General features: G+C 39.1%; 1 protein-coding gene across 9 annotated transcripts in view; it reads right to left on the bottom strand.

Annotated features, from left to right (window-relative positions):
* Positions 1-15,460, bottom strand: part of DGKB (diacylglycerol kinase beta) — a 407,361-nt gene that overhangs the window by 328,322 nt on the left and 63,579 nt on the right. The window contains exon 1 of one of the 9 annotated variants that reach the window (XM_088052631.1): positions 3,586-3,693. The exons of 7 other annotated variants lie outside the window; for them this stretch is intronic. The gene's annotated coding sequence lies outside the window, so the exon portion shown is untranslated. Of the gene's footprint in view, positions 1-2,963; positions 3,091-3,585; positions 3,694-15,460 lie in introns of those variants that run through there. One more of the 9 variants, XM_088052628.1, reaches the window with a different exon arrangement.

The raw sequence follows: 15,460 nt of genomic DNA, 5'->3' as shown, positions 1-15,460 counted from the left end.
CAAATCCTTCTCGGTGAGACCCAGCATGTCACTTCTTCAGCTTTCCAGTACTGTCAATTTGCTGGTTTAGCTATAAAAGTAGTGCCTGAAGAGAAAATTATTAATAAAGTATGGTTATGAAAAACTAAAATTATGGACAAGTAATTGCCATAAGTCTTCTATTACTGTTACTAATTATTTTGGAAGTGCCACAGGAAACAATAAACTGACTGAAGGAACTCACAACTGAAGGTCAAGAGATCCTTTATGTGGAATTTTTTGTCACAAAATGATTTGCTTTAACCTTTATACCAGCTTCTACTGATTAAACTGGCTGTGAAATGCTATGTAATTCCTTCCAAATAATACTTGGAACCTCATCTACGCAAGTGTAAAAAAAATTGGGAATTACACCCAGAAGGTGTAGTCCATATTCTTGGTATCTTTTTCACTTTAAACAGTAAAACAAAGCTCAGCTGGGAACTCCTGAAGCAGGTTGCAAACTTTACATGATAGCAAGAAGCTGTAGGGAGCTTTCAGGAGGCCAGAATCCTTTTCTTCCACAGCACTGCATAGTACTGAAGTCTCCCAGATTTGACTGGGAGAACTTCATTGTAACTTTAAAATAAACATAAATGTCTTTCACAAGTACCTTCTCCATCCACAGGTAGAAGTCTGGCTGAAATTCTCTTGATCCAGCACACCAAACCACAAAACAAGACCAATTGTTTCTGTAACCCACTCCCCTCTAATTGTCACCACTCGTTCGTAATTCCAGATACAAATTAAAATGTTTCATCATCCACTTTCCATCGAGGCCTTAAAAAGACTTGTTAAAATTGTATGCAGAAGGCTTAATTTACCTATGATCTAATAAAGGTCATAACAATTCAAAGAGAATGAAACATCATATATTATCTATACTCAAGGAGAATCTGGACGATACTCTTAGTCACACAGTTTAGTTTCAGGTAGTCCTGTGAGGAGCAGGGAGTTGGACTCAATGATCTTTATGAATCACTTAAAACTTGAGATATTCCATGAATCTATGCTATATGCTGTCAGTTTTTATTACATTAAATCTAAAGCATGACTTCAAGCTATTATCTTTCATTCTATATGTGCCATTCACAAGAACTCAGTGCTGCTGACATGCACACACAAAACAAAAGAAGCCCAGTCCAGCTATCCAGTCAGCTGACTGAAGTTTTCCAGTATTAACCTATTATTTTACTCCCAAATGTGCTATTTACACTCTGCTTTACTAAAATGCTGCTTCAACAGCTTTCCTACAACTCTCTTATTCTCTTTATTTCTGTTCCAGTGATCTCTTTCCATAGGCAAGAGGTACCTAGACCCATCCTATAGACACCTGAATGACCAGACCAGAAACAGTGCAGATCCTCCTTGTAAGTAAAAACCTATTATCTAGTGCTCTTTTGAACAATTAACTTTATTGCTTTCATACTGCATGAACTCATAAAAAATATCTGTTCATTCATGCATTGCTACTGAATGCTGTTCAAGACACCTACAGGTGTTTAAAAAAGATGATTTCAGCTAGTACATAACAATTCATATATACTTCTTCCTCAAAAAATGTAAGAAAGGGGGCTTTCAGAAACCTGCCTAAGAACAGTAACTTCTGATGTTTGCAGGCCCCTAAATTAGATTAACACAATTGGACCCAAATATTTCAAATCCACAGCATAAAACATATCACTCCACAAACATTTCAGACTGTTGAATAATTGTTCCAGGCCTTCCCTGCCATGATAAACAACAAAGTCCTTCTACCTTGACAAATGAACGAGAGACAAGAGAAGCCCCTGGAGGAAAGTGCTGCTTTGTGATGTCCCATGTTTCTTGATGCTTGTTTTCCTTCTGTACCAGATAGACATTTCAGGCTCTGAGCAATACCGGATTACCACTTTGGGGAGAAACAAGGGACTTATTTCCTGTCATGTTATCCATAAAGCACAGCACAAGTCCAGTCATTTGGGAATGCATATTAGGTTCTTGGTATGGATTTTTTTTTTTTTCCCGGATGCATAATGACTTTCTAAATATGTGCATCATACCATTCAAGTGTAAAGGAAAACTATTACCTTGCTACATTAGGTCATTTAAACTAAATGGAAGTAGGAAATGTCAAGTAGCTTTTATAAAAACTTAAAAGATTATGTCTCCTGCCACAATTACTAGTTTTCCCCATCCTGTTGCACTGCGTCTTTTATTTTACAATAGAGTTTTATAAGTTTTCCATCTTTTTTTCTAAACTTACATTAACCAGATAAAACTGCTTTTGAAAATTAATAAAGTTCTACCTAAATTTGTAGAATAAACAGTCAAACAATGAAGAACTGAAGATCCTACAGTCTGCTTGTTTAGCTATGGAAAAACAATACCTACAGTATGGTAATCTGATGAGAAAACCTTTAATCCATCTCCAAAACAGGACACTCAGAATTAAAGATGTAATTACATTCACTTCTGACAAATAAGTGTTCTTAAAGAAGAATCAGAACAACACTGGGCCACAAAACAAACAAACATAAACAAACAAACAAAAAACCCCAAAACAAAACAAACCCAAAGCACAAGAATGAGCTTGTAACATCAACACGTAAAGTTTAAGAAGACCAGCCCGTAAAACCTAAGTTTGCAGCTGCATCTTTTGTTTCCTGCGTCCTCGCTGTGTTCGCATCTACACTGGATGCCTCAGCACTTCAGCGTTTTGAACCCGGCTACCAGGGGCAGCATCAGGACACTGACTGGGGTTGAGCAAAGTGATACAGGTCAACGAGGCAAATTGGCCGTAACTAGAAATCAAAGCGACGCGTCGTGACCAATTCAACACAGCACGGCTAGCTACAACTTTCTGCTTAGCCCCTCCGCTGCGCCCAGACACGCCGCCGCGCATCACGGCCCCCCCGGTTCCGCGGCTCCCAGCGCTCCGGCCGCCCAGCGACTCGCCAACTTACTGCAGTGCGATGCGGGCGGAGGGAACGCTCGGCCCCGGGATGCGAGAGAGCCCGGCGCCCTGGGCAGCCGCGGGGCCGGCCATCCAGCCGGGCCACCGCCAGCGGCGGCGGGGACACCGCCGCCAGCCCCCCGCCCCGCCCCGCCGCCGGCTGCCGCAGCCCAGCGCGCCCGGCCCGGCCCCGCGGGGTCACCGCCGCCCTCGGCCCCGCTTCTCGCCGCTCTCCGCGGCACAGCGCGGCTCCCGCAGCCGCCCTCTTCTCGGGAACGGGCAGGCGCCTCCGGGCGGCGCGGTTTTAAGCGGCGGTGCGCCAGCACATCTCCCACCCCCTTCCCGGCCGGGCGGCAGGGGGGAGGGGAGCAGCGACACAGACACACAGAGACACACACACGCTATCGCTCACGCACACGGAGACACCCCCTCCGCAGCCCCTCCCGCCCCCGCGCAGCTGCGGTACCTGTTGTCCAGCGCCCGCATCCCCCGGGTGCCTCCCCCCGACTCCGCGCCCGCACCGCGCTGGGGCGGCGGTGCGGCAAGAGCCGCGCGGAGCTCCGCAAAGCTCCGCTACCCCTTCTCCAGCCGCTGCCCCGCGCCGAGAGGCGCTAAGCCCGCGCAACACTTACCCAAAGTTTACAGGGTCTCCCCGCCGGTGACGACCGCCCGGGGCTGCCGGCCGCCCTCCCTGCCGCCCGCTGCGAGGTAGCGGGGCTGTGGCAGCGGGCGCACCCGCGCAGCCGCGGGGCACGGAGGGGCCGAGCCCCGCCCGCCCCGCGCCTACCTGCCCGGCCGGGCGCTGCCGCGGGGCGCCGGGAAAAGGCGGCGGCCGCGGAGCGGCTCCCACGCAGGTGCGCGGGCACTGCGCCGCCGGAGTCCGCGGCTCAAGAAGCTGGGAGAGGCTACACCCTCCCTGCCACGGCACTGTCCGGTCCTCGGCGGCCGCTGTCCCCCGGAAAGGCCGGGCCAGTGCCCGGCTCGGCGCCCCTCAGCCGCTTCAGCAGCAGCCCGCCGTGCCCGGCTGCCCAGGAGCCATCCGGCCGAGGGACCTCCGCGAACCTCGCTCCGCGGAACGCTGCTCTGGGCCCCCGCTTTCCTCCAGCACCTGTTCCGGAACCTCTCCGAGGGCAGCAACAACCCAGCTAGGGCCTGTAAGAATTTGCAGATCTACTCAGAAAGAAAAAACGAGGGACCGGAGTAGCAATGGCATGGAAATTAATGTCTTTGTGCCAGTGCCTACCATTTAGCAAGACACAGAACTGGGTAGCTGATCAAACTTTCACTGACAGGTTCTCAGTGTGTTTAATGAGAGATTTCTATGCACTACCAACTTCCATCTTCACCAAGTCTTGAGTGGTCAGATAAGCCTCAGAACTTCATCTGGGAACCTGATTTTATGTCTAATTAAGGTTACATTAATTTCCATTTATATTCACTTTGTTGATATATGGCTCTAAAAGACTTCAGCTTTGAAGTGTGTTTTAAGCAATATAGATGAGATTTAGCATGTTGCTAATAATTTTATATAATAAATCCATTGATGTTTGAGAATAAAAAACATTTGCCAGCATTTTTTTGTTTCATTTGTACATGTGTCCATTCTTCCTTTCTAAAATGTGCATTTAAAGGGTTTCATTTTCCTAAGACACAAATGCTAGAAATTCTTGGAATCCTCTTTATTTTAGGAACTATGAAAACCATGCCAGCCTGATTTTGTTTATAGAGAGGTTTCTTAAAGGAGAATCCCTTAATTCACCTAGTGCACTGAACGTGGTTTCCTCAGCATAAATGCTACCTGCTGTCTATAAATTAGCTTCTCCACAACACCATAAAAGATATTTAAGTGTTTTGAATTAGCACATTTCCAAAACTCATTGACACTCCAACTTTTTGTTTAACAAAAGAGTTTGAAAATTTAGATGAGCTTCCAGCGTACAACTGAAATGCAATTTTATGCTATATAATGGAATAAGTACATATTTATGCCATATACTCAGTAATACAGAGGCATTCATAACTAAAATTTCATGTTGATATAGTTTTGATTGTCTTAAATGAACTCGCATTGTATTCAAAATAATTCATTCCATTCTTTTCATATTCTCACAAAACCAAAAGAAACAACAACTTTTCTGTAACTTTGGAAAAATATGTTCTTCAGAGGCATAGCATCATACATATTAACCTTTAAATTCACATCCAGTAGTCATCTTCATAAATATCCTTCCAAATGCCAGCTTCACAGTAGTATGTGCTAAGTACTTGTGTCTAGTTCCCTGTGTCTAATCTATTGCTTTCCCTTTAAGACACTGATTTCATGAGATTCTTTTTCTCCCAGGGTAGGAATTCAGTCCCAGTATATTTGAGCCTCAAGTTACTAAATATGGATCAAAACACTGAAATACATTGAGTAGTTACTCACAATTGTGATAAATCATTCCAGTACAACACAAAATTTTTATAGGCCTAGCAATAAAATGTTACATCTCGTGGTATGGGGCAGAGGGCTGGTTTTGAATCACCATATCGCCTTAAAAATTGCTTTGAAGCACTCTCAGTTATATGTGGTCATATATAATATAAAAATTGCTGCAAAAAATATGATCACAACTAAAAATACATTTTTTTATGTTGTGCAGAACTTCTATTCATGCACTTAACTTAGGCCTTTACTGTTCTCTTCTTCTGTGTATTAGAACAGTCCAGCTTCAGTTGCTATTAAAATGGAAAAGGTCCCACAAGTTCATTTATAGTTTGGAATGACAACTCCATTGACACTTGCAGCTTTAAAACTCCAGAGAAAAATTTGGAGGTTTTACGACACAGGAAGAAAAATTAACCCCTTCATTAAGCATTTCATGTGCTTAGGAAAGCAACAACCCTCACACAGGTGAAGGCCAACTCAGCACAGCTGAGCTGTGAAAGATCAATGTAAAAGATGTCAAACTGAAGGATTCTAACATTAAGATTCTTCTTTTTTACTGGAAAATACTTAGGAGATTGCTATCCACATGCCTAGTTTTAGAAACATTGCTGTATTATGTGCTGTTTTGAGAATAGGTGGAGGATGGGGATAGATGGATTATGGCTTATGGCTAAGAGCTTCCTCAGCACAGAGCTCAGTGGCAGCATTTGTGCATAGCACTTTCACATAAGCATCTTTGTTCTGGTTTCAATACAAAGCTCCATCATCCTGTTCCAGAGTCAGGATGCTGCCCAAACTGTATGTGCTCCTGTCCTCCCCTCCTTAATCAATCTTCTACCATAAGCAGATTAAAATATGCAAAGAAAAAATATATAAAATATGTTTGTCTGTTAACAGCTCGCTCCTTCACAGCAAAGAAAATAACAGATGTCTAGAAGCCACAGCCAGAATTTTAAATATTAAATTTATTATACTATATACTTAGATCTGTGTTTGGATATTTAAATGAATTTTGTTGCTAAGCATGACTTTAGGTTGCTCATTTAATAAAACTATAATGAACTTGGAGCCTTACATTTTTATATGATTTATGAAAGAATAAAGCACCTAACTCAAGAATCCTAACAGAAAATAATTCTCAGTTTCCAATGTGTTTTATTTGCTTTTAATATATTGCAACAACACCAGTCATCTGCAGTTATAGTATATTAGTAGTTTTGAAGAAACAGGGTTCAGTCTTACAAATCTGATTTCAGTAGTGGTATTACTGTACAATCTCACATGTACAAAGTATTGAAAAGTAGCCCGACTCCATATGAAATCAGCTGAGGTAACAGCAAGCTATATATAAAGAAAATATTTCTCAGAATGGTTTTAAGAAACAAATGTAGCCCACCAAATTTGTAAAAGAAAAAAATAATCTCCTCAAAATTTGATTAATCTACTTTAGAACATTTTTACACTATATGAAGGGGTTTGTGGAGAAAATGGAATTAAGTGAAAAAAAACCCAAACTTTTTTCACAGTAATTCTATACTTTGTGTGTTTTCATCAAAAAAAGTCAATATGAAGTAAACTACACTGCTCCCTCCCAGAAACAGCAAATTCACAAGCAATCAGTAATAGGGACACAAGCTGATACCACTTTACATTAATTATTGTAGTGTAACAATGTACAATACATAGAATAGTATGTATTGTCCACTTGACCTATATACTTATTTATTCTTGTGAAATACCCAAAATACCCAGAGGCATTTGTAGGTCTACTATCATTCACATTACTGATATTCAATACATATATGTGTGCGTGCTTTTGTGTGTGTGTGTGTGTGTGTGTGTGTGTGTGTAAAATTCAGGGTTACTAAAAGAAAATATGCCACAGAGCATACATTGGTACTGGAGAAAATCAAGGACTGTTGACAAACTAGAGGAAATTACATAAATCTCCTGTACTATTTTTCTGGGCTTGCTATCCAGTATACCAGATTCTCTAACAGAATCTTTAGCTATTCTTTCATTAATGCAATTAAGATTTAAGACTGAAAGCATCTAAATTCAGACCCGTGGAATTAACACCAGCACACAAGATTATTTGTTTGATCCAAGTGCTACAGATCAGTCAGTCTTGCTTCTGTCTTTGGAGAATCATAGGCTGACTCCTCTTGGAATACATTCTGAGTAATATGAAGGGCAGCAGGATGTGTGGGAACAACCTACATGAATTTACTAAGGATAAATCTAGCCTGATCTATTTGACTGTTCTCTGTGATGAGCAAACAATATATGGATGAGTGAAAAATGGAAATACCAGTGGATGGTACTTATCTTGGCTTTTGCAAGATTTTCTATGCTTATTCCCACAACATTTTCCTGTCCAAGTTGGACATATCAGACTGGATTGGTGGAAACTAGATACCTGTGCAACTGGTTGGGCTAAGAGGGTAGTGATTAATGGGCTGTATTCTATCTAAATGCCAGTAAGGGTCATTTCCCAGGAATACATCTTTACATCTTTAAGGATAGAGGATATGTCCTTAACATCTTTATCAGTGGTGTGAAGGACACACAGGAGTACTTGTTCTTAAAGTCTGCAGGTGAGAGGACTAATTAACCCCTGCCAAGTGTAGGACTGCCATCCAGAGGGACCTGGACATGCCGGAGGAAAGGTCTGGCAGGAACCTTAGGAAATGCAAAGCCCTGCACTAGGGAAATAAAAACCCTTGGTGATGGGACCAACTCTGTTGAAAAAGCCCTGGGAGTTCTGTCAGACAGTGACAGCATTGAGTCCTGGCAGAAAAGAAAGTCAGTGCCATCCTGGGCAATAACAAGGGGTGTTGTTAGCCCACTCCAACCAGTATTTTATAGATCACACATCATAGGATCATAGGATAATTCTGGCCAAAAAGACTCTCAGGACATCTCTAGTTTGGGTCAAATCTGAGATCAGACTAAGGGGTTTTATTCAAAAGATGGAGACAGCATAACTTCAGTGGACAACCTGACTAGTGCTGGAGCATCCTCATGGTGAAGTCATTTTTCCATATATCAAGTCTGACCGTCTCATTTCCACTTATGCCCATAACCCTGTTTTCCCACCATGCATAACTGTGAAGAGCAAATCACTTCCTTCCTGTTAGACTTCTCATGCATTTAACTCCATGGGCTACTGGTTAGGTGTCCCCAGATCCTTCCTTTCCAGGCTGGACAATCCTAGATGATCCAGTGGTTATACAGATTGTCATATAGGTGTAGCAATGCTCATATTACTAATGGTCTTTGTTCTGGTTTCATAATATTACCTGTAGTGCTTTAAAGGAAGAAATGACAAATACAAAAGACATAAAGACAAAGGCAGTAGAGTATCTTTCAGTGAATTTAAAGCTTTTCTTCCTTATAACTTATTCTCGTCTTTATCTTCTCTATACATACGCAGGGTTCCCCCCACCCCATTGTTCCTGTTTCCAAGAGGGACATTGGGCAACCTTAGGTCAGTGAGAGGATTTTCAGAGATATGGCAGGGAAATGGGTTGACAAGCTCCTAAAATCTGCATGAAAGATACCACTTATTTCAACAGGATGCAGGAATGAGCCCTTAGCCATACTAAATGAGAGGTGTTTGCTCAGTCTGAAAAGATATTATTTAGTTAAAGATTACTTAAGAAGTAGATGTCTAACAGCTCACTCATTCTGAAACTCTAAAATATAAAAACTACTAAGCTCTATACAAATATTATAGTACCTAACTGGGGCAAGAGGTAAGGGGCAAAATGTGCTTACTGTCTGTTTCTGGATGTAACATTGTAAGAGTAATATGCGTATTTTTTCCACTACATTTCATTCTATATATATGCAGGATATAAAAAAAGAAGCATATGGCTAGCAGACATGAAAAAAAAAAGAAGATATATATTTATTTATATATCTCAAATATGCATTTAATTTTAAATTATGGTTTTAAGATTAATTACCATATGTATGTTTACTGAACTGTCTTAACTGTGTGAAAAGATAGAACATGTCCTTAAGCATTTGTTGAATTTTAACACATATTGCAGAATCCCTATTTACTATGCAATGACCAATGTAATTGTTACAGGAAGGCTTTCTGTTATAGTTTAAACTTAGTTCAAGAACAATTGAAGCATAATATATTCTCTGTAAGTATTAAAAGAACTGATGGACAAAATTATTCAATTTAGACTATTTTAGTTCATTCATGGTTATCATCTAGTGCAGAGATCATTCCTGTCACTAAAATACAAAATTAAAGATATTGAGGGACTCCTGAATGTAGTGTCTTTCTTCTTCTGCCTTCCAAATTTCTTCTAAATTTTGCTTTGCTCATGTTGGTTAAATCAAATATCATGCATGCATATGTGCTTTGTACAGGTAGATTTATGAAAGGCCTACAGTGGGATGTCATGTCTTAAAAAAATAAATTTGCAGAAGAAATTTATAAGAATAATTTCCCTGCATTCTTTCTGATAAGAAAAACAGAAGTTAGCACAGCTACTCTTCTAGATTCATGAAATGACAGAAGTATCGTAGAACAGAATGTATGTCTGCCAGAGAGGCAGCATAGAACTTATGTGGATTATAATTAAACAAGTATTATTACAGACATAGCTGACTAAAGGACTAATGAAACAATAATGAAGAGAAAAATGGGTTTAATTTAATCTAGAAATTTCCATGAAAATGGAAAGCATTTCGTGTAAACCATAAAAGAAAATGGCTACATTCCCCTGGTTGATGCAGCATAAGGAAAGAGCAGAAAGGAAAAGGAACATATAGCAAACTAATGGTATTACAATTTTCCTTAGCTTGATAAAGCACCCTACAAAAATTCAGCATCAGAGAAAGAATTATAAGAAATTATTTTAAAGTAGGGTTGAAATTAAAAAGTACACATATGCCTGTCATTCATAATGTTTGAGCATAACTTGTCATAAAACCATCAAGTGAACTAAAAGAAGTCAAAACTTGCATTTCTAACTAGTTAGACCTAGCTAATTAACCCTACTTCATTTGCATTTTCATTAAGTGTGTTCAAAAGAAAAATTTTTTGGAAAAACAACAGACAGGAGATATATTGGGTTAGTAAGCTAGAGTTGTATATCAAACTATATTATCAGGAGTGTACCTGACTGGTGAGAATAATTAACAACACAATCAGCACCAAGACTTAGGGTTTCGGTACTATTATTCTACGTATTCAAGAGGTATGTGTATTATTATGGCTGAAAATGAACAGAACCTAAAAGCTGAAATAAATTTGAAACAGTTAAAAAAATTATCTCTTAAAGGACATTGAGAAAAAATAGTAAGAAGAGAGAACTAATTACATTTAATTACTTTAAAAGAAAGGTTTTCCAGAGGGCTGATGGAATGAATTTGGAAGAACATCTCCAAAAAAATGGCTTGTATCAGTGAAATTTAAATAAGGAAAGCAGAAAAGGTGGGCTGAACAATGAAAAAAAATTAAGAATACTTTTTCTTCAAGTTAGTAACAAGGAAGCCACCTGCAGTCTTCAAAAAGAAACTTCTAGTGGATTCAAGGCAATCAGGAACAGAAGAGAAAACAGTGGCAAGTAGGGCTAGTTAGCACCTGCTCTATATATAGCCCTTAAATCTCAGATTCTTATATAGTTTTTGGTGGAATTTAGGACTGTCCTTTTTCTTCATCTGAGTTTTGTTTTGCTGAAATGTCAGGGATCTATTTAAATCAGTTCAAAAACATTTTATAGCAATGTAATAAAGGATATTTTGTTATATCTAAAATAAAGTAGATCCCTAAAGAAGCATACATTTTACTTATATGTAATTGATGCTGCCGTCTTTGCTCACTGCTATATTATAAAGCGTTTAAAGGTGATACACAAATCAGTGTTACACTGCAGATACTTCAAGTAACTCGGTTTTATGTATTTTTTTTGTTAAAAGTTAATAAAATTTCTATTCTTAATACTTTCTACTATTCTTAAGATGCTCGTGCCTTTTAGTGTTTTGAACATGTATATAACAAAAAACTCATTCCACTCACTTTCCTAAGAACAGATTCACATACAGCTTCCGGGGAATATTTTAGAAATGTATCAATGCGATTTTGCCTTTGTATTTTGTTTTATAAGAAGTTAAAAGCTAAGTTCTCTTCTAATTGTACTGTCACAGATATAAACATAGTTTATTCTGGATTTACACCACATAAATAGGACAAAAACAAGGGAACTGGTTTTTGAGAGTAGCAGGATCCTATGAATAAAGCAATCAGTGGTGAGCTTAGATAATTTGGTTCTGCTGTTGGTCCATTATTTGAAGTTGATGTCCAAGATCTATGCATGTAAAATCAGCACTGTTATTCAAAACTACAAGTTTTTAAACCTTCCTATAACACAACAAACCTCAAGTATTTAGATTTTGTTCAGAAAGAAAAAAAAAAACAAACATGTAACTAAAGTTCTACTTTCAAAGATGTCCAAAATTTCTTATTTTTGTTGATACTTAACAGATCAATGCCTAGGCCACCAGTGGGCCATTTTCTTTCATATCCCCTTCAGGAGACTAAATATAATACAGATTTCAATCATTCCCACTGTAAATACTCAGTCAAGTTCTGTACAAACCACAGGAAAATTGATTTTTCACTCAGAAACAAAGCCAAAAGTCAAAGAGGTAATGTTCCAAAAACGTAGAAGAACTTCAGAGTGGTTGGGGTTGGAAGGGAGCTCTGGAGGTCATCTATTCCAACCCTCCTGGCTCAATCAGCATCACCAAGAGCAGATTGCCCAAGGTTGCCCAGTGGTTAAGTACATGACCTGAGTGGCCTAGTTCAGACTTCTCTTCCTGAAGGCTCACAGATCTGCAAATATTCCTTCACAGAAAGATAATTTATCATCCTCACTACCTGTGAATGCCAACTAATACAGAAAAGATTAATTGGACAAAACACAGGAATGGGACTGTACAGATACTCCTACTGAGGGCCAAGAACTTTATTCCACCTTCTGCTTCTTCTGGATTCTAAGATGTTTTCCCACCTAGAGGGTCTATAAAACCATGTTTTGAACTGAATTTTGATACAATAAAATTTCTTTAAATCAAAAGAAGTAACGAATTCCACCAAGACCAGATTGAATGTTAAAATTCTGGCACGGTGGAGGAGAGGACTTTGAACTCCTTCAGAAAATGTTTGAAACAACTTCTAATTTTGATGTTGTCACTTTCTCATTCTCCTGACAAATTTTAAAACAGAAATGGTGACACTTTTAAGATGATATGAATACCTGTTGGAGATGCCTTGAAATGCCTATTACAAAAAATTGTTTAAATTACTATCTTTAAATTTGCTTTTGACTCTAGCTCAACTTTTCCATAAACCACCATGATGTCTCAATCATGAAGACTAGAGCCATTCTGGATATTTGAATTTGTGCAACACCAAGTTTCCAAGTTTTAAAGAACAAGAGACACACTGAATTTAGCATTAAAGTGCAAGATGCAAGAACCACATACTTGGAACTTAGTTTTAAGTGTTTGCCTAGATAACCTAATACTATTTTACAGGAAGCCTTTTAACTACTTATATGTGTTTTACTTCTTTAGACTGAAATTATCTGTAGCAAGGAGTTTCTCTGATGTGCATTCTTATACACTGCCAGCACAATAGAGTAGCAAATTTGGTTTGATATCTAACACAAAATGAATCCATGGAACCATGTATATTCACCTGGCTTATATGAACTACAACCTAATAGCTGTGTGACATAGGAAATATTTGCTTCTAAAAGCTAAATAAAACCAAAATCAGGAAACCAAACAACAAATACAAAGCATGCATTTGCTACTTCCTTAGTTTAACTTTTTAGGCTAATTTTTTTTTCACTCAGATTCTGGGTATACCAACTAATTTAATGCTGCTTCTGTTTTCTTTAATTGCTTTAACAGTTTTTATAATATTTTAGTTTTAATCGCTTCACTGTGCTGAGTCTGTTTCAATGTATAACAAACACTTTGATTAGCTCTTATTTTCAAAACTGTCTTGAATGGAATTACTTCTGTCTGTCTGCTAATATGAATAAACATGCACAGCCCCTTTCAGAACAAAATCCAATCCTGATCCTGAAAATGTTGCTAATTTCTATCATAATATATTCAGGCTTATTATCTGGAAACTATCTCCTTGATATTGTGCATTTGCATAGGCATGAATAGTCATCCACCTGCATACAGTTATTCTTGGTGCAGTGTTTTAGCACTTGTGAGTTGGAATTTCAGACATTATGCACCCCTTCTACTCTTTATTGATTGATCCCTGATTCTTCTCTAGGAGGCTTCACCTGACATGGATACCGAGGGAAGTAGGACTGGTGGAGGGGAAAGAGAGATATAATCTTGTTCAGCAATTCCAAATAGTGCTGCAACCATCAGAATTGCTATGAGGGATGGCGTTCTGGAGTAAGACATGCATAGGGACTTCTTCAGTTCCTCACCACCTTCACAAAATAGACACACAGCTTGCAACTGTCAAAGTTCAACAGTCTCCTGTTTTATTGTATTTGCTTTGTTGGTTTTGGTTTGGTTTTTAATTCTGTGATGGTCATTATAAAGCTACAACTCAATTTATTTTTAGAGATGACTGTACATTCAGGTCTTATCCAAATGGTACTCTGCTTTTAAAAACAACTTTCAGCTTTTAACAAAGATGACAGAATATTTAATGCAAAACTGATTTTACTGCTAGAAAACTAAGACATATTTCTGGCTGAGAAAGTTAGGACTGTTCAGCATGGAGAAGATTGCACAGAGACTTCATATCAAACTTTCCAGAATCCTAATGGTGCCTAGAGGGAAGACACAGAAGAACTTCTAGTCAGGAACTGCAGTGATGGGACAAGGAGTAAGGGGTAAAAACTGAAAGAGGGGAAATTTAGATTAGATATTAGGAAGATATTTGTTAATGTGAGGGTGATAAGGCACTGGAACAGGTTTCCCAGAGAGCTTATGGATGTCCCAATCCTGGCCGTGTTCAAGGCCAGGTTGGATGGTGCTTTGAGCAATCTGGCTTTGTGAGAGGTGTCCCTGCTTAAAGCAGAGGGGCTTGGAATTAGAAAGTCTTTAAGGTCTCCTCTAACCCCTTACCTTTCTATAATTCTATGGCATAACAGCATTTTAACTAATGCCCATTTGATTTTGTAGAAATGCTTAAAATAGCTGATGCTGTTACAAATGCATCCATGCTTCTTCGTACTATTTTCCTAGGAGAGGCAGAAATCTCTGGAATGATAAATCTTGTAAACTTTATGAAAGCCAGTGGCTAAGCAGTTAAGACAGTTTAGTAAGACAGTTTAGCAACTTGTCTGGGAAAAAGTTTTCAGCATAAGTAAAGCAGTTACCTATTCTGTTTGGTCTGTCAGCTGACTCGCACACAGTGGGAAGCAGGGACAATTTCAGCCACTTCCACAAAAGAATAAGGATTGCAATTTACAAAGAGCCAGTGCAAGGTGTTTTTGAGGCTGAAAGCACTAAGAGAGGTAATACTTGGCATGGAGCACTTGAAAAGAGACAGGAGAGAAGAATTTGTGAGACTTATGCTGTACAAACACCGTCCCTGTAAGGATCCAGTATGATGCTGCACAGTTACAGTACAGCCCCTTCCAGAGACTCAGATCTTTGCAGGTTTTTCAAGATACCACTAAGGACTTGTGGCAAAGTTGGCCATGCAATGACACATTTCCACTTTAAATAGAAATTTTTTCAGAAAAACAATTTTAGTATGCGGATACAGCCACTAATTGCTCAAAGCTACTTCTTAAATAACAGAGCTACTTCCTCAGTGTGAGGGATCAGTCTATTCCCAGAATGGCCAAATTTGCAAATTTTATCAGAAGCTAAAGTACACAAGAGCTGCTTCTCTCCTTTCTAAGGAAAATGTGCTCTGCATTTAGGACAAAATGTTGAGCTTTGACTAGACTGAAAACCACAGCAAATGAAAATACCTCAATCACAGGTTTAAATCTTTCACATCATATTATTTTTAATTTTTTAATTAGATATCATAACTGTAGTCAATTAGAAGT

This window comes from Pseudopodoces humilis, chromosome 1 (assembly GCF_049639895.1).
Source record: "Pseudopodoces humilis isolate 2021_Gansu_Grassland_sample_001 chromosome 1, ASM4963989v1, whole genome shotgun sequence".
In the NCBI taxonomy this organism is placed as follows: Eukaryota; Metazoa; Chordata; class Aves; order Passeriformes; family Paridae; genus Pseudopodoces; species Pseudopodoces humilis.
Note: the sequence above shows the minus strand (reverse complement) of the source record. Positions and strands in the feature narration are given on the sequence as shown.